General features: G+C 43.7%; 1 pseudogene across 1 annotated transcript; it reads left to right on the plus strand.

Annotated features, from left to right (window-relative positions):
- LOC145598000 (divinyl chlorophyllide a 8-vinyl-reductase, chloroplastic pseudogene) lies at positions 1-27,667 on the plus strand (annotated as a pseudogene). The gene is made up of 2 exons (XR_014103470.1): positions 1-237; positions 26,210-27,667. The product of XR_014103470.1 is annotated as a divinyl chlorophyllide a 8-vinyl-reductase, chloroplastic pseudogene (transcript).
- The last annotated feature ends 126 nt before the right edge of the window (positions 27,668-27,793 follow it).

Consider the following 27,793-nt stretch of genomic DNA (forward strand, 5'->3'; position numbering starts at 1 on the left):
TTTAACCCTAGCTTCCAGCCTCCCCATTCCCCCCTTATTTTTCTTGTATGGTTGAAATCGCTCCTTCCCCTAATTTTCATATGCAACCAACTATCTCCTTCATCCATTCTCTCTCCTCATCTCCGCCCAACTGTTGCGAACAACTCCACCGCATACCTCCTTCATCACCGCCTCGCGGTGGTAGCTCGCCATTCCCTTCCGATTAAAACACTCAGTACTCTCTCTTTGGGTTCTAAGGTTTGTCTCTCTCTCCCTCCTTCATCTTATATTTCTGTATATTTTTCTGAATGTGTTGATTTTGGATTTGATATTTGTGTGTAATTTTCTTTAATTTTGTTTGTGTAATTTATTTGGCAAATTGTTCTAAAGTTCGAATTTTAAATTTTGGAGAAATTTTGGTGATAAGTTTATGGAGCGGACTGATGAAGTTTTCACTTTCTTTATTACAAAACTTATATTTTCGTTTGCAATCAATTATTAGATCAAAATCTATCTCAAAGTAACATACAAGTAGTTTTAAAATCACAATAGATTACCAGATCTCATCTTGAAAAGTTGTTTTATACTACCATCCATAGTCTATACGGAAGATTATATTGAAGTGAAAGTCTTATTTCTTTTCACAATTTATTTAATTTATCTTATTAATTTAAGAAATTTGTTTCAGTGAATTAATCGTATTTTTTTCTTAAGAAAGAATTTTGTTTAGCTATATACTTTTTCTTTCATTTTCTGTGTGTTACTGGGTATTAATGATTTTATCAGTTCAATTGGAATGAATAGTACTTTTTCTAAGGTTATTTAATTTCTGTGTGTTTTGGATTTCTGGATTTGAGGTTTTTTTTTAGGCGAAGAAGGTAGTTGTTGTTAACAAATTTTTAGGTTAGATTTTTGAGTTTTTCAGCTTTTTTTTATGCTAATTGCATCTTATGAGTATATGAAACATATGGATCAGTTCATATTCGAAGCTAAAGACATTGCCCAACACTCCAACATGATATGAATATTTAAAGCTTTCGCTGAAGATGCGTATTAGGATTTTTTTTTTACTTCGTACATATTTATGTAGTCTTTACCATATACTTGTATAAAACATTAAATGCAATAATAATTTTAAATATTAAATACGAGTATTAAATTAAATAAGTTTTTTTTATTTTAAATTGTCACCAAGAGACCCGTTAAGTTTTATAAACGGTCTCTCTTTTATCAAAAAAGAGACTGTCTAACTTTAATAGGCGGTCTTAGTTTTCTCAAAAAAGAGACCGCTTTTCTTCAGTAGGCAGTCTAACTTTTTCCCATTCTAGAGACCGCCTCTAATAAAGCAGTCTCTTAGCCAAAGAGACCACTTAGCTAGAGACCGCCTCTAAGGCAGTCTCTTTGGCTTTTTTGGACGGGTCTCTTTGGCCTATTTTGTAGTAGTGCCCTACTCCTGGATCAATGTCTTTTCCAATTTTCACCGTTCTTGAAGGGTCTCCTTCCGTGAGTTCAATGGTCACATGCTCCCCACTAGGAAGCGGTCTAACAATCTCTTCTTTTGCGGGCTCAAAGTTTTCCATGGCCAATTTCTGCTTATCCTATTCCTTATAATATTCTTCGCATTACCTCTTCCTTAACTTCCTTTCAGCATGCTCGGCGGGCCTTGGCTCTGAGTTTGGCTACTGCCTGGCCTTGGCGGGCTGCTTTAGGGAGGTTATGTAACATTGTTGAGCTGTTTTCTAACCCTCTTAGTTTCCTTGATTGCCCTTCATTAGTTGTATAAGCCATAACAAAGTGATAGGTGGAAACCAACCCGCATATCTTGTGGATGAGCGGTCTTCCCATGATCACATTGTAGGGTAAAGGAGAATCTATCACTAGAAATTCTGCTCAAACATCACGTCTTCTTGACCTTTCCCCTACTCGGACAGAAATTTCAATTATGCCATCTAGGTTAGGCCGGACCCATTAAACCCAGTAACTTCATAGCCTACCCTTTTCAGGTCCTTCCTGTCTAGCTTCAGCTCTTTGAACGCGCTGATGTATATGATGTTGGCCGAGCTGCCCCCATATATTAGTATTCGGTCTATCTCCTAATTTGCAATCCTCATTGTCACCACCAAAGGGTCGTCATGAGGATAGATTATACCTTTCTGATCGTACTCATCGAATGTAGCTCGTGGCTGCGGGGGAAGGGGTGGTCACCTGCGCTTCTCATTGTAGTTTATCTGGTGTATCATTGCTCGTAGGTCTGCTCGCGCTTTGTTCACGGTTCCGCCATGCACTGGCCCCCCGCTAATCACATAAACCCTGGCCTCCGGCTTACTATCTCTGTCTCTATCTTCAGCGGGGCCTCTATGACCCCCTCTGCGGTCACGGCCTGCCCTGTCTTACTCTCTTTTTCTGGAGGAGTCAAAGTGATGTTTGAACTGATTTATGTATCCTCTTCTTACTAGATCCTCTATGTTATCCTTCAGGTGCGTGCATTTGTCGTCAGTGGTGTGGTCGTGATCCCTATGGAAGTCACACCACTTGCTGGGGTCACGGTTCCTATTGACCATCCTTGGGGGCCTTTTCCACTTGTCGTCAGCTTCGTTCATGCTGAAGAGAGACCTCGAGTGAGTGAGCAGGGTGTATTGATCGAACCTTCCAGGTCTTCTCCCTCTTTTCGGGTCTAACCTACTCACCCCCACGGCTATATCCGCCTCTCTGCGACCTTGTTCAGCTTTGCTGGGTTGATCCACTCTGGTCGTGTTTTCATCCTAGGCGACTTCTGCCCGCTTAACTGGGTCATTTGGCGCCTTCCTGCTCGGCATTTCTCTGTCAGTCTCATTCCCCTTTATGAACTCATGCGCTTTTCCTAGCGCTTCAACCAGCGTCTTGAGTCTCTTGTGTACCATATACGCTCTGAACGGCGGGCTCGGTAGCAAACCGCTCTGCATCGCCAGTAATCCTACCTCCTGGCTCATGTTTAGAATGGTTGTTGCCTCTTTGTTGAACCTGGTGATGAACTCTCTTAGGGGTTCGTCTTTCCCCTAAACTAACGACATCAGCTTAGTGGTCATTTTAGTTCGATCCACCAGGGTAACGAAATGCTCCATAAACATCCTTTTCAGTTGGTTGTAAGAGTACACGGACCCCTTTGGGATGGCTCCGTACCACTCGGATGCCAACCCCTCCAAGGTTGGTGGGAACGCTTTGCACCAGACTGAATCCGTCATAGTGTACAGTACCATATGGTTTTTGAATGCTGAGACGTGATTCTTAGGTGTGGTGATCTCATTATATTTGCAGCTAGGCATCTTTAACTTCTCCATTGGTTCTTCTAGAATCTCCCTACAAAATGAGGAATCATCTGGAACGACCTGGATCCGCACTCGCTTCTCCCTGTCCAGACTTGGTCCTTGCTCAGAGGCTGGTGACCTGCTGCGAGCGACCCGTGTCTCTGGACTACCCTTAGCCCGGGCTACCTCCTCCACACTCCATTCTCAGTTCAGGTTCGGAGCCTCCAGCTCTAATACTTTCTTCCTCAGCTGGACGAGCTCCTTTTGCTCTGGGATGAGAGCTATGGGTACTACCTTTTTCACCGTTGGCTCCGTAGCTATTGCTGCTGGCGATGAGATCGTTCCCTTACCAAGGTTGGTAAGGACTACCGTCATCGCTGCTAACTGCTCTTTACTGCACTTAGAGAGGTTCTGCTGAATGGCTCACATGTTGACGGGCTACGATTTCTCGGTTACTTGTGTTGAAATGATAAGTTTGTTGTTCTTTCCTGTCAATGGCATTTCGAACTTGAAAGAAGAACTGGATCCCAATGGATCGACTGGTTTCGCCGCTACTTTGGTTGCAGCAGAAGTCGGTCCCATGGGGTTGGATTTTTATGAGATGGTGGATTTAGGATTCTCGACAGATCCTTTAAATTGGATCGGCTGTTGCTACTGGTGTTTTTTGTGGTGATTGGTTGGCGTCATTGGCCTTAGGTATGGGTGTTTGCATGGCTTCATCTCCGGCCATGGTAGTTTATCAACTAGTCCCTTACTCAGCTGGTGAACCTCAGGTTAGATGATCCTTTCCCCTCCTTCTAGCGCCAATGGTTCTAGGTATGGATCCAAGGGTTTTGCTGGGTAAGTTGGGTCCCGTTCACAATCTACTCAAGGCAACACACGTAAACTGCCCTCGGTGGTGGCTCAAGGAACCCCCCTCAAATGCCTAAGTTAGAGAGTGTTTTAAGAGAGAGAAAGTGTACTTGAAGAGATATAGAATGTGTAATAACTTGTGTTTCTTACCCCTTTCCATTGTACTTTTTCCTCTATTTATAGGTGTACGATCTCCTTTATGAAAAGTCTTGTCAGGTCAGCTCTGCGGGCTAACTCTATCGGGCTGGTGAGCCCCTCTTAGTCTTTCCTTTGGCAATGAGTGCACACCCCGGGAGCTGGATGATAGTTTGGCGGGAGCTATCCTATACAGTTTCATCAGGGAGCTAAAAATCGAAGACATCAACAGAAGGACTTGTAGCATCCTTAGTAACAACAGTAGCATCGGCATCAGAAAAAAAGAGCAGAACATGCTTAGCAGAAGTTATGGGCTTCGCACCCCAGTAGTAGTAGTCTCAACCTCCTTAGAGGGAAACTTAAGAACACTGTCTGCAAAATCATTAGCATTATTTTTTGAATCATCCAAAGCTTGATTAAGTGGTTGCTTTGCCACGGAGGTCTGAGGTACCTCCTGGCCGAAAGTCGTAGAAGGTTGCTTCTTAGGAGAAGCACCTTGCGCCACTAACGCCTCAGACCCTGAAGTAACTTCCTTGGGTGCAGGACGAGTACCACGACAACTCCCAATAGTAGAAGAGGAGGGTTTAGTCTCAACACGGTTAGCCCCTGCGCGGTCAGTAGTTGTCTTAGTACCGAAGACAGCTCGTAGCTTAGCTAGAGCTAAGCGCACCTCCTTCCGAGAGATAGCATAAACCTCCAAGTTATCAAAAAGCTCTGGGGTATTATTAGGGGTGGCGGTAAGTGGGTCCTTCCAGTTGTCAGCCAACTCAAGAATACGCCTATCCAGCTTGTCATAGCCTTAAATTCAGGAGACCAAGAGACAAAAAAGCATAAGGAAAAAGAAAGAAGAAAGAAGAAAGAAGATAAAAGAAGAAAAGCATTCATAAAAGGCACAAAAAAGAAAAACAAAGCTTACCAACCTCATGTGTGGAGCACAAACGCATGACAGAGAGCTGCTCATTGCCTACAATGTACAGGGAGTTAGGCAGCCAAATCTTGGGAAACTTTGCATCACCCGCTCCCGCTCCCTACAAAGCATCAAAGGCTTCAATCTCACAAGTAGAATTAGAGGGGGAAGCGGTAACCCCAGCCATGTTGGTGCGAATCTTCCAGAATTTGTGTGGCATAGCAAAAGAAGAAGGCACCTTAACTTATAAAAACTTGCCACTCCAGTCCCGAAAACGACCAAGCTTCGGGTAGGATAGAACTCTGCCCTCCTTGGGAGCCACATAGTACCATCCAGACTCATAACCAGAAGTAGACCTTTTCAGGCTCATTAAAGACATAAATAGGTCCAGAGACTCAGGATTCCTCTGAAACCGCAGAAACCACAGCAAGCATATCAAAGTATGCAGAGAAGCGGGGTACTACATAGCAATGCAGAGGTTGAAAGCGCGAAACACCTTATCCAGAGTGGGGTCAAGGGGAAACCTCAAACCCAAGTCTAGATGGGAGGCAAACACTGCAATATGATCCCCGGGGGGAGAAGACTGCTTTGCACCCTCAGTAGGAAGAACTAGCTCATAGCCTTGACTAAACCCATAAAATTTCTACCCCACAGATGCAAGATTCAACCTCCTTGCATCCTTACACCAGTTAGAATCCAACACACAGTTCTTGGGACCATGGCATTTGTCATCCATATAGAAGTCAAATTTTCCCTCCTCAACAAGCTCAACCACATAAGTAGGCTGACAATCATAAAAGACGCACTCACTAGGAGACTCAGCCATTCTGTCCGAGGCAGCAGTCGGAGAGAGAGACAATGAAGTTGTAGCAGCATTCCCACCATGTACTACATAATGGTCAAACTGATGCATGTCAGCCATGTGATCAAGCCAAGCAAAAGAATTTAAAAGCTGAACATGGGGAATGAGGCTAACAAGGGAAACATCAAGGGGATTAGCCTTGACCATGTCAACCAAAATCTCATGGCGCATCGCGCACCTCCTCAAACGGGCGACTACTACCCGGCTTAGAAGGAGAATAAGAAGTCATGGCAGTACCCGCCCTGCTCGCAGCGGGGGGACGATCAAAAAGCATAAACATTTTAATAGGAAGTGGGGAAGAAGCAAAAGAAGTAAAAGGAGTGTGCGCAGAGCGCTCACCTGAACGAGAGGACTCGGAAGAAGAAGAGTCTGACTAGGTGGCCGCGCGAGGCTCACTCATGTTCAAACTGTCAGAAGTGTCAGACATTATAAAATCTACAAAGACAAAAAAGCCCCCAAAGAAGAAGAAGAAGATAGGGTACCAAAATTAAAGATTAGTTTATGGGACAAAGACAATGGAAGAATAGGAAGAAAGAATTGAGAATATAGATACAACAACAATAAGGAGATAAAATTGGACAACGGCAATTAGATAACGACAATAAAAAAAATGCAATTTTGTGAAGGAAAATGCAAAAAGAAGCAAAATTGGGCATCTACATACAAGAAAAGGTACAAAGTTAGTACCTTTATAACAAGAAGTTGTAGAAGAAACAGAGTACAATACCAATGACGACCCAAGAAACCCAACAGAGAACGGAGTTTCAAACTACAATTAAAAAAAAACAATTCAGCGAAGAAGAAGGATAAAAGAAAGAAAAAGCAAACGCAACAGCAAAGTAAAGCAAGGACAAGGATGAAGAAAGCAAGAACTTACCAAAACAATGGAGGAATGACGCGCGTCTGAGAAGAAAATGAAGAGCAAAAAATTTTAAGTGAAATAAAGAAGGCAGGGAAGATGAAAAAATGATGATGGTAAAAGAAATGAAAATGGGGGACAGTGAATTTAATACGGAGTAAATGGGCGGTTGGGCAAGAAGTAAAGCCAAACCGCCATGTCACTTCAGTAAAATTAGTTTGATGGCCCGAATGATCGACACGTGTCCCATGCATGCAAACATTTTTCTCGTCCAAAAAAAAATAAAATAAATAAATTCAACGGGAGTGATTGAAATTCCTCTCTGCAAGCTCGTCATTTCTCAGACTTCAGCGGGAGTGATCGAAATTCCTCTCCGCAAGCTCGTCATTTCTCAGCCTTCGGTGGGAGTGATCGAAATTCCTTTCCGCAAGCTCGTCATTTCTCGGACTTTAGCAGGAGTGATCGAAATTCCTCTCCGCAAGCTCGTCATTTCTCAGACTTCAGCGGGAGTGATCGAAATTCCTCTCCGCAAGCTCGTCATTTCTCAGACTTCAGCGGGAGTGATTGAAATTCCTCTCCGCAAGTTTGTCATTTCTCAGACTTTGACGGGCGTGATAAAAATCCCTCCTTGCAGTCTCGGCATGCCACCAGACTTGATAAAAATCCCTCCTCTAAGTAGCTCACCAGTCACCAGACCCACCACCAAATACATGTAGTTGATTAACCAATAAGTTAACTGAAGTGTTTGGTGGTGAGTCGGTGACTGGTGAGCTAAAAGAGTGGGATCCGTATTTCCACTAAATAAGGTCAATTTAATAAGCTACTTAGAGGAGTTTTTGGAGAAAATACGAGTTTTTGTAATAAACAATTTTTGTCAATCACATACATTTTCGTAAATAAAATCAATAAGTTTTTCCTTAAAAATAAGCTTCGCAGCCCAATGATGACTGGATAAGGTTGTTAATTTATTAACCAAAATGTCATTTGTAACCCGGGCTTCCTCGAGTTTTTGTCATTTAGCTTATTGAAATATAATAAGTGCATTGATAAGTAAACCCTCAATTGAACCAAAAAATTAATATAATAAATATGTCAGTGTCCTTATTAGTCATTTTACACATTCCACAACTTTAAGAAATTAATTATTAGCGAAGCACTTTTATACAATTAATTAGTCAAATAAGACAATAATTAAGTTAATGATTTAGTACAATCAATTAGAGAAAATCGGCTAGCACATTCGAGTTCAACTTTCAGCTTTTCACCCTTCATGACCAGTAAAAAAATGCATAATTAGAAGTTGGGCTCATCTCAATACAACACTTTTTATACACACTCGGGTGGTAGATGCACCCAAAGGTAGATTTTTGCTCATTTGTTCTTTTTTTTTTTCTCATATTATGGTTTTAAAATCTTAGTATGATTTAGGTTGTCCTAAGCAAGTGTGTACGATTAATCGAAGAACAGAGATTATCGATACTCTTGGTATTAGAGAGGTAACGAAGCAGGAGAAATATTTACGCCTTCCGACTATCTTTGGAAAGTCGAAAAAAACTATTCTCTCCGTCCTTTTATTACATGCCTATTTCTCATTTTGCACGGGAATTAAGAAAGTTTAAGATTCTTTAAAGCTAATAATTGTTAGTATAAATATGCATGTGGGGTTAGAGAAAAATAGAGAGAAAGAAAAGTGGTTGAGAATTAGAAGAGAAAAGTATAGGAAATTGATGTTAAAGTACAAAAAAGAAAAAGAAAAAGGATGACAAATTATAAAAAAGAGAACAATATTGTAACAAAATACAACCTATAAATAGAAACAGACATTTAATTTTGATGACCGGAAAAAGGAATACACATGCATGTAATAAAAGGCCTAAGGGAGTATTTTGCATATAGCCTCACTTTTAATCCCACTAATACATTTTTAAGCATTTCTTTCTCCTCATGGTCCAACTCCTACTTCCTTTATTATTTCTTCCTTCACATCTTAATATTCCATTATCCGAAAAACCACTCTACCTTACTACTATACATACACTCTATGTATTTTAAACTTCCAACATGCAAAAGCAAAAGTGCCCCTTAAACAGTGGGTTGAAATAGTACTTATATAAATATAATTATGTGGAATCTTATTATATAATTGTGTGTATGCATGTTTTCATGATATTAGATAACATTTTATAATGTTTACTTACTGTTAGTTAGATATTTTGATTGTTGAAATGCAAGTAGGCAATCATAACTCCCTATTCTTCTTTTTCTTATTATCGCATCACTTTGACTGTTGCTTGTTAGCAATTGTAGTATTGATGCGGATCAGACCACTAGTCAAAAAGGCACCGAGTTCTAATAGTAAAATAGCAAAAACGGTCGTTAAAAATAGCAAAAACGATCGCTGAAAATAATTGCGACCGTCGACGGTCGTAACATGACTGTTGTTATTCTCTTGGTCACAAAAAACATAATTACGAACGCATAACAGTCGCAGATTAATTGCAACCAATTTTATTAATTTCAACGACCGGGTATTAAACGGTCGCAACTAATATTAATTGTGACTGTTATTCAAAACGGTCGCAAATCCGTAAAATAGCGACGGCCTAAAGCGGTCGCTAAAAACTTTTTTAAAAAAAAAATCATAGTGGCCAATGTTGCAGTACTACATGTATCACAATTTCCCATCCACCACCACTTCCCAAACTTCTCCACCCACCTCGCATTCTAACCACCGCTGCCTACACCCTTAAAACCTTCTACCCACCACCACCGCTTACCCAAAGCAATCCTTAAACCCAAAAAAAATTTAAATTTATTAATAAAATTACACCCTAAAATTAACCAACAATCAAACTCAAAATCAACAACAAATTTCATGAAAATAATCCACAAAACTAGATCCTAAAAGCCCACGAGGTTCATGAAAAAACCCGAAAAATTCACGAAAAGCCCACACAATTCACAGTAATTATACCCTAAAAAAACCCACAAAGTTCACAAAAATTCATAGAAAATAATCGAGAACTCAGAAACAAATAAAAAATCTAAAAAAATTGAACAAAAAACGAACAAATTCTAACAAAATCAACGAAATAACTCAGAATAAAACAAAATTCAAAGAAATTTGAACAAAATTTCGAACAAAAAAAGATAAAAAAAAATTCAAACAAAATTGAAAATTCAAACAATAAACGAAATAAAACCACAAAATCGAAAATAATAAAAAACAAACAAAATTTTCAGAAAAATCAACATACATTTCCCAATATATCTTCCTCTTTGGGTTTATATAGTCATATTCGACCATGAAAAATCTAGATCTGGAATTTTTATGGTTGAATTTGACCATAAACACCAAACTTCGCGTGTTTTTCATTACAATGGGCATGCTTGTAACGGTGGCTACTCAATTTGTTCATGTTGAAAAAAGGAGATGAGAGAGAATAAAAGAGATGAAAGAGAAGGAGATGAGGGTCATGAGAAAAGAATAAAGAAAGAGAAAGATGGAGCTAAATGAGGAGAGAGAAAGAGAGAGGAGGGGCGTGAGAAACAAGGAGATCAGATGAAGGAAAGAGAAAAGAGAAAGAGAAGAGTGTAAGAAACGGCTATCAAGTATCAACAACATAATTAGGGTTAGGGTGGGTTGGGCACCGCCCTTTTATACCCCATATTAAGTTAAAAAAAATAACTCTTGCAAATTGCGAGATTTGCGACTGTTATAAAAATTGGTCGTAATCTGCGACCGTTTATAACAGTCGTAATAGAGTTCTTTTTTATATATATATAATTATTTTGGACATGCATTTTTTAAAATAATAATGGTTCAAATACCTTTGTGACCATTTATTTGGTAAAAAACGATCGCAATCTTACGACTTCTTAAAAAACAATCGTAATATTGCAACCGTCTTAATCGGTCGCAGATTTCAAATTTTGCGATCGTTTTATTGATGGTCGTAAAAATACGGTCGCAATTTGACTGAATTCTAGTAGTGAAACCAACTCTTAAAATTTTGACATTTTACATATGTAAACTAGACAAGAAAATATTCAAATTCACAAAAAGAATTATCTCAAAAACCTTTGTTTTGAAGGAGAACTAAGCAAAATAAATCTTTAATTTGGACAATATTTATTTGCGTTGCAAATTAATTCATAATCTTTGGGAAATTTTGATTTTTGCTACCTATCAGACACATCAAATTGAATTTTGCTACCTATCAAAACTTTTATTTTATTTTGGTACCTAACATATGCCCTTTTTTTAAATTTTGCTACCATTGATCGGAATCCGTTAAGTGGGTCCATAACGACACGTGTCGTGTTATTATTGGCCAAAAAATTAAATAAATAAAAAATAAATAAAAAAGAAAAAAAGAAAAACCTAAACTACCCAGCCACCACCCCCGCGCCACCACCCCCTTCCACCCAACTCACTGCACCCCTCCCCGAAACCACCACCCGCGTCGCACCATCAGCCCCAACCCACCTGAACCCTCCCCCTCCCTTTCCCGCAACCGCGTCGCCCCCAAAAACCCAAAACCCTCGTCCCCAAAAAGGGTCAAGAATCTGGCCTTAAAAGGCCGAAATCGGCCGGTTAAGGCCACTGAGCCCCTAAACCGACCGATTTCGGCCATTTGTGGCCAGATTAGTGGCCGTGGTGGGATCTAGGGTTTTAGTTTTGGTGGTTTTTGGGGGCGACGTGGTTGCGGGAAAGGGAGGGGGAGGGTTCAGGTGTGTTGGGGCTGGTGGTGCGACGCGGGTGGTGGTTTCGGGGAGGGGTGCGGTGAGTTGGGGGGAAGGGGGTGGTGGCTGGGTAGTTTAGGTTTTTCTTTTTTTTTTTTTAATTTTTTTGGCCAATAATAACACGACACGTGTCGTTATGGACCCACTTAACGGATTCCTTAACGGATTCCGTTCAGTGGTAGCAAAATTTAAAAAAAGGGCATATGTTAGGTAGCAAAATAAAATAAAAGTTTTGATAGGTAGCAAAATTCAATTTGATGTGTTTGATAGGTAGCAAAAATCAAAATTTCCTAATCTTTGTGAGTTATACAGGGGATTCAAGATTTGAAGGTGACAAATTTGTAATACTTTTAAATGAAATAGAATGTTTGAAAAGGATATGACTTTCAAACAAAAAAGAAAGTCTAAGCTAAAACATTAAATTGCAACAAGTATTTGTATGGTTTACACCACCATGAAAGGCAACGCTAAAGAAAAATAAATTTTAGGAATTTTTTGTCAAAAACTACCAATTCAAGCACGTGTTTTGAAAACAACTACATATTTTATTTTTTAATTAAAAAACTACCTTAAAGTTGTGAAAAGTTTAACTAATACTACCACTCTAACAATTTTGTCTAGAATCTCTAGCATTTGGGTAACACTTATTATCATTTTTTTTTACCTTTATGAAGGGTAATATAGTCAATTTAAAGTGGAACCTACATACCTTTCTAGCTTTTCTTCATCCTTTAGAGTATTCAACAGAGACACAACCGAGCTTCCACTTTATTTCTCTTACCCTGAATCAAGGAGGAACGACTTCACATATTTTATTTTCGGATGCAATGTGGGATAAATAAAAAGTCAAGCATGTGTTAAGATGGTGTTTGTTTAAGAGTAAATTACTGGCCAATGAAGGTAAATGTGGTTACGATAACATTTCGGTGGTTCTAACCATTCATTAAGAAGCTTTCACTTGTTTAAATCGGGTTTTTGGGACCTATGCTCAATGGAAATGTACATTGATTCCTTTAATTTGGTTAGTCTATTACAAGAGGGGATTTTACAAGACATTCAACTCACATGGACAATTCAGGCAATTCATGACTATAGTTGTACTCTTCGCAAGGTTGATAGAAATTTGGTGGCGGATGCTCATAATAGGGCTCAACTAGCAATCCGACTTGCGGTCACTTTTGAGGATGTTTTGTAGTGTAAGTTAATATATTTCTCTATTTTTTTTAATGTAAAAAATAAAAAATAAAAATCAATAAAATAAGGTTAAGTGAACAAGCGTTAAACTAGTATTTGAATGTTTAAAAAAAAAACACACACACTTGTATTTGAATTTAAACCAAGAGATAATCAATGGTTTTGATCCAAAATGCTTTAGAAATAACCCCCGGCCAGATTAGTCCCTTTAGATGGGGTTGAACAAGTTTTTTTAGACTCTTTTCCGCAAGGGATTTTATCTCTTGTTGACTTGGATGTAACTTGATTTCTCTTAATATATTCCCCATCTTGTCTTCAAAAAAAAAAAAAAAAAAAAACAAACCCCACTTGATACTTTTAACATTAAACTAGCTTTTTAGACCGTTCAATGCACGGGTTGTTACTTGGGTTTATTATTTCATATATAGGTATGCTTTTATACAAAGTAATTGTTTCATTTTAAAACTTAAAAGAAAAAAAGGGTGAGGGTAGAAATGTGAAAGAACATGAAGGAATTTTGTTAGATATATATACATGAAGAATGTGGGATATGAAATGACATACTCCGTATTAGTTTAAATTATATTTAAAGTCTAGGAGATGAAAAGACAATTTTTATAATAATTCATATATTTATGTAATGTGTATTAATTAATTGTGATTTGGGTATTTTTATACCCGGCCAGGTGGCCCAATCATAAAGTGCCACGTGTCCTTCGTATAGGTGCCATTTGGACCTATGGAATGATGACACGTGGAGGGTGGACTCTTCTCCGTCCTACGTGGACTGAAGGTCCAGCAGGGACCATTCAGGTGGCGACACGTGTCACACAAAAAGTGCTTCAAAATCCTTTGGGCACAGTGACACGTGTCACTCAGGCATTGGCCCTGGGATGGCGGCCTTCTAAGGCCCAAATCCCGAGGCGCCGCAAAACGGCGTGACCTAATTACTAGGTCACCAGATTCTAGGAAGGCACACTTTTCAAAAGGACCCTATAAATAGGGACATTATGTCATTTATGACAGAGAGAGAATTTTTGACACGCAATACGAGACAATACGTCACTTACCACAGAGCTGTCGTTTTCAAGGAACACACAACACTTTACCTGAGCTTGGAATCCAAGCAGATAACTTTACTTTCGCACGTTTTATTTCCGAACGTTTACTGACTTAATCTTCGGAGGCGGACCACCGACCATCCGGCGGCCCGTTTGCTTTGCAGGTATAGGCATCCTCAGTTGAATCCAGTTTCAGTGTTGTAACTCTCCCGAGGGACAAAAACCTCCAAAACATTTGGCGCCGTCTGTGGGGAGAGTACCTCTGAAATGGCTTCACAAGAGCTTGTACCAAATTCGGAGGCCATTCGGCCTCCAAATGATGTACTGGTCCAAACGGACCATAACTCAGGTGACGACGCTAATGTCGAAACCTATGTGGATCCAAATGGATCCCTCATCTCTAAACGCATCCGCAGTAAGGAACGGCTTCCCCATGTTTAGGCAGGACCAAGCAAAGCTGCTGGTCAGCCAAAGAAGCCCTCGGGGCGGCCGGTTGATCCTTCCCAGGCGGCAGGATCAACTCCCGTCACTCGGGATGAGCTAATGTCACTCATGAGCAGTCTCAGGGGTGAAATCAAGCAGCTCGCCTCAAAGAAGTCGCCTACTCCTAGAAAGGAGCAGTCGGCCAAGAAGCCAGCCCAATCTGGCAAACAGAAGTCGGTCAGGGACCGTCAGCCGACTCCTCATCCTGCTCCTAAGGAGAAGGCCAGGTCCCAATTTGACCTTAATCAGCTCCGTTTCCCAGAAGCGGGCGCAAGAAAACCCATCCGGCACATACAGCCGGATGGTAGCAAGAAAACGTTCTCTGACGCTCGGCAATATATTGAGGAGAGGAGAACTCAGCAATCAGAGTCCGCTTCGACGTCGACTTATCATGATAGCTTTCGGAATACCTCTGTGAGGTGTTCCCAGTCTGTACATGAGACTCCAGCAAGCAGCCAAAGGGTTCAGTCTGGGCCGCATGTTATTCAGTCCGCCCAGTACATGGCACCGCCACTGTACCAGGCGCCAGTAGTACCTTACATGCAGCCTACCCTCTACGGGGGACAGGCGGCATACGGCTATCAGCCGATGGACTGGCAGCTTAGGCTGCAACACCTTGGAGATCAACCCTCTGCTTTCTCCAGAGAAATAACTGAAGCCGTGCAGCCGGCTAAAGTTAAAAACGTTCTGGTTGGGGCCTATGACGGGACCTCCAACCCAGAGGACCACCTGTTGGCATACACCCACCTCATGTATTTACAGGGGTTGGATGATGCCGCATGGTGTCGTTGCTTTCCAGCCACCCTGAAGGGCATAGCCCAGCAGTGGTTTGGCAACCTGCCGGCTGGCTGCATAAATAGCTTCAAGACGCTTGCGTTCTTGTTTGCATCAAACTTCTCTATGAACATCCCTGCCAAAAAGACAAGTCTTGACTTGGGCAATGTACAGCAGGGAGATAGAGAAGGTTTGCGATCCTACGTCAGGCGGTTCAATCTGGTCCGAATCCAGATTCATGGGCTGTCTGATGAGGTCGCCTTCACAGACATCTTTAAAGGTCTGAAGGACGGGTCTACTTTTAAGTATGAACTCGTCCGCAAACAAATCTTTACCCTACAAGGAGCCTTGCGAGAGGCGGAAGCCTACATACAGGCGACCGAACTCTGCTCCTCCAATAAGCAGTCGGACCATAAGAAGTCCGACCGGCAGAAAGAGAGTCGGCCTGCTCAGCCGGCTCCTAAGCCAGAAGAGAGCAAAAAGAAAAAGCAAGTCTGGGCCATTGATAACTCTGATCAACCGGCCCAGAAGAAGAAAAAAGAGTGGAAACCGTACGTCCCAAGGTACGAATTCCACAAGGACTGCTGCTCCATCCTTTTGGAAATTACGGATCGGCTAACTCTTGAAAAGCCGACTGCTATGAAAGGTTCCGCTGAAAATCGGAACAAGAACAAGCATTGTCATTTCCATGAGGATGTTGGCCATGACACGAACGACTGCTTTAGTCTCAAGCGGGAGCTCGACCGTCTGGCCGATAAAGGACAGCTGAAGTCCTATGTGAAGTCCAAAGTGACTTCAAAAGCAAATCCGGGGCAGTCCAAGAAAAAGACTCCCCAGCCTGCTGTGAGTGCCGAAACAGATGAAGAACCGGTGTACACCATAGCAGGCGGATTTGCCGGTGGTGGCCCGACCATTCGGGGTACCAAGGACCATCTAAGAAAGATGGTCAATTCTGTTGAGGAGGGGGATACAGCTAGCACATCCACCTTCCCTAAAGTTGTCATCACCGAACAGGACAGAGGCAAAGTCCGTCGGCCGCATGATGACCCTGTTGTCATTGAGTGTAAAGTCGCCAACCAGCTGGTTGGCCGAATTCTGATTGACACAGGAAGTTCCTCTGACCTCATCAGCCTCAAATGCTTGTCCAATCTCAAGTACAAACCGGATAGCATGATGGAGGTCACCCACACCTTAGTTGGGTTTGGGGGAGGACTTGTGCACCCAGTCGGACGAATTGACCTACCTGTCCGCCTGGGAAGCAGAGGAGACGGTCGGCACATGACCATCCGTTTCCTAGTGGTTGAAGAGCTCATGGCTTACAACCTCATCTTTGGCCGACCCACTCTTAATGAGTGTAAGGTCGTCATCATCCCTGCTCTCATGCTACTCAAGTATGAGAAGGATGATGGAACAGTTGGTTCCCTTAATGGGGACCAAAAGACGGCTCGAGAGTGTTATCTCTCGGACGTCAAGCCTGCGGCCGCAGCATCCGGCCGGGGCAAGCAAATGATTGACCTCGACGATGTCGAGGAAGAACAGTCGGCCCCACCAGCCGAAAAGAAAAGAAAGACTGATCAGCTGGTGGTGGTCAAAAAAGAAAAGCAATAGCAATCACTGACTGGGGAACGGTCGGATGATCTTCGTCCCCAGCCTGCTGGTGAACACATTGATATCCCTCTGGATGACAGCCGTCCAGAGCGGACTGTTAAGGTGGGGACGATTGCCTTTGCAAAGCTGGGTGAAAACCTTCACCAGCTGCTCAAGGAATTCAAAGACATCTTTGCCTTTGAAGTGGAGGAGATGCCAAGCATCAGCCCGGATCTCGCTGTCCACAAACTCGCCGTGGATCCTAAAAAGAAGCCCATCCGGCAAAAGAAAAGAAACCACGGCGAAGAAAGAAGTCAGGCGGCAGCTGCCTAAATAAAAAAGCTGTTAGATGCCAAGTTCATTCGGCCGTGCAACTTCCCTGAGTGGGTAGCTAACGTTGTGTTAGTAAAAAAGCCGAATGGAACTTGGCGGATGTGTGTTGATTACACAGACCTCAACAAGGCATGTCCAAAGGATAGCTATCCACTTCCTAAGATCGACAGTCTGGTCGACTCAACAGTCGGACATTCCCTGATGAGTTTCATGGACGCCTATTCAGGCTTCCATCAGATCCCCCTGTGGAAAAAAGATCAAGAAAAGACGGCATTCGTCACTGATCAGGGGTTGTTCTGCTATACGGTGATGCCGTTTGGTTTGAAGAATGCGCCTGCTACCTTCCAACGAATGATTAATACGGTCTTCATTAATCAAATCCAAAAGAATGTAGAGGCGTACATTGATGATATGATAGTCAAATCCAAACAGCAGGCGGATCACCTTGCTGATCTCCGAGAAACATTCGCCACACTCAGGCGGCACAAGGTCATGCTTAACCCAAAAAAGTGTGTCTTTGGTGTTGAGTCTGGGAAGTTTCTCGGATTTTTGATTGACCAAAGGGGAATAGAGGCCAACCCTGAGAAAATACAGGCGGTGATCGACATGCAGTCGCCCCGTACTATGAAGGAAGTGCAAAAACTAACAGTTTGTCTGGCGGCCCTGGGGAGATTCCTCAGCCGTTCAGGTGACAAGTGTCTCTACTTTTTCCAGGCAATCAAAAAGAAGACAAACTTTGAATGGGGGGATGATGCAGTGGCGGCCTTTGCAAGGCTAAAAACTCATCTACACTCTTTGCCGAGGCTTGTCAGCCCTTTGCCTAAAGAGAAGCTCTTCATGTACTTAGCCGTCTCTGATCATGCCCTCAGTGCTGTCCTCTTAGCTGAAAGAGACGGCATCCAGCTCCCGGTGTATTTCATAAGCCATGTTTTGAGAAATGCGGAGCTTCGGTACCCCATGGTTGAGAAATTCGGCCTTGCCCTTTACATGGCCATCAAGAAGCTTAAACCTTACTTCTTGGCGCATGCGGTAGAGGTCTATACTGACCAACCGATCAAACGGCCACTCACAACCTTGGAGTCTTCTGGACGAATGCTCAAATGGGCGATTGAAATGCAAGGATTAGAAATCACTTACGAACCAAGGAAGGCAATAAAGGGACAAGCATTCGCTGACTTTATTGTTGAAATGACAAGGCCGGTTGTTCAGGACAATACTGACCAGGTTTGGAAAGTGTATGTGGATGGGAGCTCCACTGTGAACGACTGTGGTGCGGGGATTATCTGTCAATCTCCTGAAGGAGATAAGTACGAATACGCACTACGGTTCAAGTTTCAGGTCTCTAATAATGAGGCCGAGTATGAGGCCCTGCTGGGCGGCATCCGGTATTGCAAGGCGGCAGGGGCGAAGAAGATATCCGCCTGCTCTGATTCTCAACTGATCGTACTCCAAGTTAATGGAACGTACGAGGCCACTCATCCGGCCATGATAAAATATTTGCAGGCGGTCAAGAGTGAAGTTGGGTCACTTGAAGAATTTCATCTAACTCAAGTGCCCAGGTCTTCAAACAATCAGGCGGATGCTCTGTCCAAGTTGGCATCATCTGCCTCCTGTGAAACGCCTCGGTCAGTCTTCTGGGAGGTCATGGGAAAAAGAAGTATATCTGAGGAAGACCCCATTGGAATTCTTGACCGAAGCTCAACCTGGATGGACAGCATCCGGGCCTATCTTGCAGACGGCACGCTCCCTGACTCACCACGGGAGGCGGCTGTTCTAAAAAAACGAGCAGCTAACTTCGAGTTGCGACAAGGAGAGCTCTTCAGGGCTGGCTTTTTGAAACCCCTGTTGAAGTGTGTTACCCCTGAAAAGGGGAAGGAAGTTCTCGAAGAGTTGCATTTGGGATTCTGCGCCTCCCATATAGGCGGCAGATCCCTCGCGGCCAAGGCCAGGCGGTTTTACTTTTGGCCAACTCTGGAGTCGGATGCCATGGAAATGGTGAAAAAATGTGACAAGTGCCAAAAGTTTGGCAAGCTCATCCATCGTCCGGCTACAGACCTGACGGCCATCCACAACCCAATACCCTTTGCCAAATGGGGCATGGACATTCTGGGGCCATATACAACTGCACCAGGCGGCAAGCGCTATATATTGGTGGCTGTGGATTACTTTACCAAGTGGATAGAGGCTGAGGCAGTCAAAAACATCAAGACTAAAGACGTCATTTCCTTTATCTGGAGGAACATAATCACTCGTTTCGGGGTGCCCATGTCTATGGTTTTTGACAATGGTCCTCAATTTGAGACGCCTCAACTCAAGACTTGGCTGGGAGACCAGGGGGTCTCAAGCTTCTTCGCATCAGTCGGCCGGCCGCAAGCAAACGGCCAGGTCGAAGCCTTCAACAAGTTAATCTCAGTCGGGATTAAAAAGAAAATTGAGCGGGCTGGTGGCCTTTGGGCGGATGAATTACCACACGTCCTTTGGTCCATCAGAACGACTGCTAAAGGGGCAACGGGAGAAACCCCATTCCTAATGGTGTATGGTGCAGAAGCTGTTCTTCCCATTGAGCATTATGAGCCGACCCTTCGAATCATGTTGTATGATGAAGAGGCGAATTGGGAGGCCATGCGCCTAGCATTGGACTCACTTCCAGAGCGCAGGGGCAATGCTGCCTTGCGTCATGAGATATACCGTCTGAGAATGACTCGGGCATACAACAAAAGAGTACACAAGCGTCCTCTCAAAGTGGGGGACTTTGTGCTACGGAAAATGGAGGCAGTCGGTAGGGCGAACGAACAGGGAAAGCTAACCCCAAATTGGGAAGGCCCCTACCAAATCTATGAGGAAGTAAGAGACGGCACCTACCGCCTAGAAGACCCAGACGGCAGGAAACTGCCCAGAACTTGGAATGTAGACAACTTGAAAAAGTACTACTTCTAAGTACGAATGTAAAAACCTCAATTTTGTAAATCTCACGTATTGTTGATGAGAATATGCCTTCATTTCCCAACTTATCTTTTTATTTAAGTTTTTAAAGTATCGCCTGTACCAAATACAGACGGCCAATATGTTTGGAAAGCGTCTGTCCCAACAGCAGACGCCCCAATCCCTCTGAAGAAGCCGATTGTTTTAGAACAGTCGTTCCTACTAAATTCATCAAGTTTACACCAACACTTGACGAATATTTACTTAATCATTAAAGAGGCATAAGGCCAGATAAAATCATGAAGAGGCCCATGGCCGGATGTTAATAAACAAAAAGAGACCGAATGGTCACAGTCTGCTCCAACATGAGCATGACCGTCTGCTCCAACATGAGCCAGACAACCAGCGACGTCCATTTGGGCGAATTCGTTGAGGAGAAGCATCTCCAATTTGGGTGGCACATTGCTCTACGAACATATCAAGCGGCCCTACCGAATGCTAAGGCAGCATTCGCAGTCGTTTGTTTTAATCGAAAGTGAAATCTAAAAGACCTGAACTTTCTGTCTAGCGCAGTTCAGAAATGGTCACTGTTTCATAAGTAGAGGCTAAGCGAGGCATAAAGCCGGATGCGCCTGTTATTGCTCAGGGGCAAAACAGGCGGAATATTTGATTAATATACAAGTTAAGTTAACTACTTAGCACTTATTGAGGCTATTGGCCGGATGACGCCTGATCCTTGTCTATGGGGCAAGACAAACTACTTATGCATTTTATCTCAAAGAGGCCTATGGCCGGAGGCGCTTGTTTTTTCTTATGGGGAAGAACAGGCGGAGGTTTACCCTTAGCAAATTAGCTAAGTTGGAAATTTGAGTTAGTTCGAGCCAATGGCCGAATGAACACTTATGTTTGCCAATTCTGGATGGACGTCTGCCGCGTGGTTTGGGGCAATCACCATAGTGATTGATTGACTTAGAAACCATGCATACTCTTCTAAGTATCAAAAATTTCTAAGTCAATCAATCCAATAAACCGAAACCACTCGACATCCGTCCAGGGGCAAGAACATTCGCATGGTAAACAGGTTATAATACTTAGCCAAAAACATGCAATGAAAAATTAAAAATGCAAAGGACAACAATATGGATAACTTCAGCCAAATGGCCGAATGATTCAAATTAAAAAGACCAATCGTCACCAGACGATTGGTTAAGATTGTTATCTGGCAAAGCCAGAAAGATTGTCAAATTACCCGACCCCTTGGTCGGTAAAGATACAAATACTCGGCACGCAGGCCGGAAAAGAAAAGTACATGGCCATTCGGCCGTAGAAAAGCATAAAAGCTTAAGTGATCAGGGGAGAGCCTCTTCAGTGACAGCCGGCCTGTCGTCCTTCGGCTGCTCTTCATCCTTTTTCTCTTGCTCCTCCGCCTGATCCTCCTCCTCGCCACCAGAGGACGACTCCCCAGAAGAGTCGGACCCAGAACTTTCCTCGGCCTCAGCATTCTCAGCCTCTTCAATAAGGCGAGCGTCGAATGCTTTGCTGGCTTCGTCAAATTTGGATTTCCAAATCTGATAGTCCGAGTCCGGCTGTACAACCGCCCAAGTGTCCCGCATGATGGCTTCATAATCGCTCATCATTTGCTTAACAAGAGCCTCTCTCTCTTAATCAGCCACGGACTCAAACTTGGACTTCAGCTGATGCTCCTGGTTGCTGAGGCGCTGCTCCAGGCGGCCCATCTTCTGCTTGGCTCTCTCGGCCTCTTCTTTGGCATCTTGAAGAGGCTCGAGCTTCTCCTTAAGAGTTGTAATCTCTTTCTTAAGGGAAGTGATGCGCAGGCGAGCTGAGTCCAGGTCCTTCTTCACCTGCATATTGGCTTCCGCCTGCGAATACATCATATCAAGCGTCAGATACTCATTCTGAGCAATATCAAATTGAGCTCGATCCAAGGCGGACTCGGCCCGAGCTTTAGCGACTGTTACCTCTTTGGATTTCTCCTTGAGGGGTTGCCTGAGCCCTTGGACGGGCAGCATGGCCTGCAAAAGAGTCGAATGGTTAAAACCAGGCGAAAAAAAAAAAAAAAATTTGCTTGAGCTAAGACTCATACCTCGCAGAGGTTCCCCAAGATGTCATCCAAGTCAAGGGTGCCGACTCCTCTGACAGACGCCTTGTCGTCAGGATCAACCGCCCTCAGCATGGACTTGGCCATCTGGACTACAGTCGGCCTCTGCACAGGAACTGAGAAGGAAAGAAAGTTAGAAAAATAACTCAAGTACATCTAAATGGAAGAACAATAGAGGCGAATGGATTTTACCGTCGTCCTTCTGTTCCTCCTCTCTCCCCAGGCTCCTCTTCTCTCCTGCTGAGCCGACAGCAGTGGTGGGTTGCTTAAAGCCACCCTTAGATGCCCTCTGGGCATCCGGTTTGCTGATCTCCTTTTCAACTTCGAGAGAAGAGGCGTCTGGGCCCTTCTTGGGCCTATGAGCAATGTGCTTCCGGCCGCCCTTACCGGATGCGCTCACATCACCCGCCCTAGTCTTTTGGATTTTAGGGTCGGATGGTTTTGAAGGAGATTTGGAAGGCGCACCCTACATCAACACAAGATAAACGCAAGTTAGAAATCATTCGGGCAAATTTAATATTGGTCAGAAATGAAAGTATAACAATTTTCTACCTTGGAGGTGCCGCCAGTTTTCTGCTCGTCCACTTTGGTGTGAGTGGGTACTTCTGCCCTGTTTAGGACATTTGACCTGTATCGAGCAGCAGATACAGCCGGCTTCCTTGTGGCTGAGAGCTTTTCCATTGCTTTGTCTGCAAAAATGAACAAGTGATTAGCATCATTAAACAAGTACTGAAGAGCAAAAGCAAATTGCATATAAAACAGACGGCCGACTACCTCTCGGCATCTCAGAACTTAGCCCACAAGCGGCTAAGAATGTCCCTTCTTCGAACCACTTGTACAAAGGGAGATAGCATTGAGGGGTGACCTCCTTGTCCCCCTCATCATTCGTCCACACGGACACGGTAAACAACCCTGCGTCCATGATCTCCTCCTTTGCCCGCTTGGGAATAGGCGGCAATGCGCTCCTGCCTGCTAGGAGAGGTGGATCCTTATTCCACCTGTTATACTTTTGGTTCAGGCGGCTGTCGGCAGACTTGACTATGTAAAATTTAGTCCTCCAGTCTTTCCACTTGTTCTCTTTGCCAACAGCCATCATGTACCCCTTGCAAGTGGTCAAGGTGTACCAGCCTTCACCACCCCTAGCAGGCGCCCTGCTCAGATAGTGCATGTGGGCGAACGCTTCAAAGCTCGCCTCCACCTGCACCATCTCACAGGCGGCAATGTACCCCAGAATATTGATCCAGGAGTTGGGTACAAGTTGCCAGATACCCAGTTGGTATCCGTCCAAGATCCTCTCCACGGCCGGATGGAGAGGGAAGCGGAGGCCAGCCTGGAAGGCCGCTTCATAGCAGCCGAATGCTTTGTCTTGATAGCTGGCCAGGCTCGGCCAGGTTATGGTGTCGCCCTCGTTAGGGACCGACAAAGTGTAGCCATAGCCTAGGACGACCTTGCGCCTAAAATTGGCAAGGCTGGATGCCATGGCGCTCCGCCTGCCTGGCGGAACATGCTGATAGTAGGGGGCTCTCTCCAAGCGCCTGGAAGCACTCGGCTCGGCCCAGCTTTCCCCCCTATCCACTGCCAGGGACTCTCTGGCAGAATCTATGTTTGATCTAGCCTCCTCTGAAGTTGCGGAGGCATTCTCTGAAGAAGATGACGAGGCCGACTCGTCATCAGAGCTCTCATCAGAGCTAGGGGACCGCCGACTGGTGCCAGCGGGGTCCTCCCCTAGACTCTCTTCCGGCGCCTGTCCAGAAGGCCCGGGTTGATATTCTTCATCCGCCTCCCCCAGGATTCCATCACTGGTAGTTCCACTAGATGTGGGCGAATGGTAATAGGTGGGGGTTGGAGGAAGATAGGAAGGGCTGTCAGGGTGTTCCGACAGCTCACTTTGAGGCACTCTTATTGAGCCGTCTGAATAAACAGTCGACCCGTCCGAATGGTAGAAAACTCCATCGGAGCTACACTGCCTTGCTGTTCTTTTGGTCCTGGCCATAGTGTCCTGCACAGACACGGAAACGGTCGGATTCGGAGAAGTTCGCAAAGCAGGGTCTTTGGCCAAGCATTCGACACTGCTAGTTCTAGATTCAGCCGTCCCCGGTGACCGGCTGATCACTATCCTACGCCGTGCCGCATGCAATTGGGGAGCCATTTTTTCGAAAACAAAGAAAAAATGAAGAGTAAAAAGGAAATACAGGCGTTACCTTTAGAAGAAGGGAGAAAGACGCCTGGTTGACTAAAGAACGGTCGGACTGTTGGCCGAGTGTCGGATGCTTGAAAAACGCTTAGGGAATTTTGAGATTCTTTAAGTCAAAAAGTCCAAGATTCTCCAGAGCTTCGCCAAGGTGTGAATCCAAAGGGGGGGGGGGTCAAACCTTACTATTTATAGGGGGGTAAAACCCTAATTTTTTCCCTCCAATAATTTTTGAATCTGACCACTCAGATACTGACACCTGTCACAGGAGTCACGTGCAATGCACGTGACCCCTGTGAGGGGCAAATGATTTGGGTATTTTATACCCGGCCAGGTGGCCCAATCATAAAGTGCCACGTGTCCTCCGTATAGGTGCCATTTGGACCTATGGAATGATGACACGTGGAGGGTGGACTCTTCTCCGTCCTACGTGGACTGAAGGTCCAGCAGGGACCATTCAGGTGGCGACACGTGTCACACAAAAAGTGCTTCAAAATCCTTTGGGCACAGTGACACGTGTCACTCAGGCATTGGCCCTGGGATGGCGGCCTTCTAAGGCCCAAATCCCGAGGCGCCGCAAAACGACGTGACCTAATTACTAGGTCACCAGATCCTAGGAAGGCACACTTTTCAAAAGGACCCTATAAATAGGGACATTATGTCATTTATGACAGAGAGAGAATTTTTGACACGCAATACGAGACAATACGTCACTTACCACAGAGCTGTCGTTTTCAAGGAACACACAACACTTTACCTGAGCTTGGAATCCAAGCAGATAACTTTACTTCCGCATGTTTTATTTCCGAACGTTTACTGACTTAATCTTCGGAGGCGGACCACCGACCATCCGGCGGCCCGTTTGCTTTGCAGGTACAGGCATCCTCAGTTGAATCCAGTTTCAGTGTTGTAACTCTCCCGAGGGACAAAAACCCCCAAAACAAATTGAATATTATTTTATTATGGTAGAAATGAAACACTTCATTTTCCTACTTGAATTTGCAAGTTGTAGAATGCATAAAGACATAAACATATACTACGTAAACATGGGCAACGGGCCGTGCCGTGCCGCCGCGGACCGTGCCTGGCCGTGCCGCGGTGGTGGGCGTGCCGTGTCGGCTTCGCGGCGGGCCGTGCCTAAATTTGGCACACCCCAGCCCACGGCACGGCACGGCCCACGTGCCTGGCGGGCCGTGCCGTGCCGGGCCGCGGGCCAAACCGTGCCACTTTTTTTTTTTTTTTTTTTTTTTTTTTTTTTTTTAAATGAACGTAAAAAAAACGATATATAAATAATTTTTAGCACAACTTAATTTTATATAAATAATGTTATTAATTTATGTTTATGTTAATGTTAATATATTTTGTTTTGAACAAACTTTATTTTAATTAAGGTTATAAAAATTATTTATCTAATTATGTTTAAGTTTATATAAATAATTTTATTAATTTAGCAAAAAAACAACAATACATATAATAAAAATTAAATTACCGTGCCAGACCGTGCCACGTGTCGTGCCGGCGTGCCGACCACCGTGCCTCGTGCCGTGCTCGTGCCGATTCCCAGATTTTTGTTCACGGCACGACCTACGGCCCACAGGTGGCCCGCCGTGCCGTGCCGGCGATCGTGCCGTGCCGGAATCGTGCTGGGCCCGTGCCGCCCGCGTGCCGTCACGGCCCATGCCCATCTTTAATACTACGTATATTAAGGTAGGTGACATGTGGCATATGAGGTGATTAAATTAGTGACTTGTGAATTGTGATGCCATGTGTCATGTGAAAAATTTGTGATTTGTGTTTTAAATAATAATAAACTATTGATATAGATTATATGGCCGAGAATACAGCATTTCTTTTCCCCTGTATTTTTCGCAATCTGCTTTTTTGGCACCAAAAATATCCTGACACTTTCAGACTCACTCAGCTCAGCATCTCCGTCTCCGACCTTTTTCTCTCTTCACCCACTCTTTCTCATCGCCGTAGCTCGGTCTGCTGACAGAGAGGATGTCAATTATCACTACTTCACCTCGATACACTTTCAACGTACCAAAGTTACAAGATCATTTCAGAAATAACCCAGAAAAATTCAGCCAATTTCAGGTGAACCCATTTCAATTTCACTTTTGTAGGTCACAATCCCACAAAATTTGTAGCAAAAATAATAATTTAGTGTACCCAATTACTGCTTCAAATAGTAGCACTACAATAGTAGAACAATCTCCTAAAAACCAGTTATTTAGAAGCAATAATCCTAAGGATATTAATGTATTGATTGTAGGTTCAACTGGGTACATTGGTAAATTTGTTGTAAAAGAGTTGGTTAAGAGGGGTTTTAATGTGATTGCTGTTGCGAGAGAGAAAAGTGGGATTAGAGGAAGATATGGTAAAGAAGAGACTCTTAGTCAATTGAATGGTGCTAATGTGTGCTTTTCTGATGTTACTAATTTGGATGATTTGGAGAGGAATTTGGTGAATTTCGGGGTTGATTCGATTGATGTTGTGGTTTCGTGCCTAGCGAGTCGAAATGGGGGGATTAAAGACTCTTGGTTGATTGATTATGAGGCTACTAAGAACAGTCTTCTTGCTGGAAGGAAATTTGGGGCTGTTCACTTTGTGTTGCTTTCTGCAATATGTGTGCAGAAACCCCTTTTACAATTTCAGCGCGCCAAGTTGAAATTCGAGGCGGAATTGATGCAGGAAGCTGAGAGAGATGAGGGGTTTAGCTATAGCATTGTGAGGCCTACCGCGTTTTTTAAGAGTTTGGGAGGGCAGGTTGAGCTTGTGAAAGATGGCAAACCTTATGTGATGTTTGGGGATGGGAAATTGTGTGCTTGTAAACCAATGAGTGAGCCTGATTTAGCTTCGTTTATTGTGGATTCTGTCTTAGATGAAAATAAGATTAATAAGGTTTTGCCGATTGGAGGGCCAGGGAAAGCACTTACGCCATTAGAGCAAGGAGAGATGTTGTTTAGACTTTTGGAAAAGGAGCCAAAATTTATCAAAGTTCCCATTGAGATCATGGATATTGCTATTGGTGTTCTTGATTTCCTAGCTAAGGTTATCCCATCTTTGGAAGATGCTGCAGAGTTTGGGAAAATTGGGCGATATTATGCTGCTGAGAGTATGCTGGTTCTGGATCCTGAGACTGGAGAATACAGTGCTGATAAAACTCCAAGCTATGGAAGAGACACTTTGGAAGAGTTCTTCCAGAAGGTCCTTACAGAAGGTATGGCCGGCCAAGAGTTGGGTGAACAGACAATATTTTAGTTGTTTTTGGATCCTTCAACTTCATTGCTTTATTACATATAAATGTACATCCTGTTCTTACCATTTGTATAACTATATGCATTTGCAGTGATATAAACTTTTGACTGATTGACTATTTTGTATTGCACGACCTTGATGATACTTAGACCCTTTCATTTTTGCTTCTACAGTTAATTGAATTGAGTTGATACATTGACATATTTTACATTCACTTTCTGAATCCACCAATGAGATGTGTCCT

The sequence above is a fragment of the Chenopodium album genome, chromosome 2 (assembly GCF_948465745.1).
Source record: "Chenopodium album chromosome 2, dcCheAlbu1.1, whole genome shotgun sequence".
In the NCBI taxonomy this organism is placed as follows: domain Eukaryota; kingdom Viridiplantae; phylum Streptophyta; class Magnoliopsida; order Caryophyllales; family Amaranthaceae; genus Chenopodium; species Chenopodium album.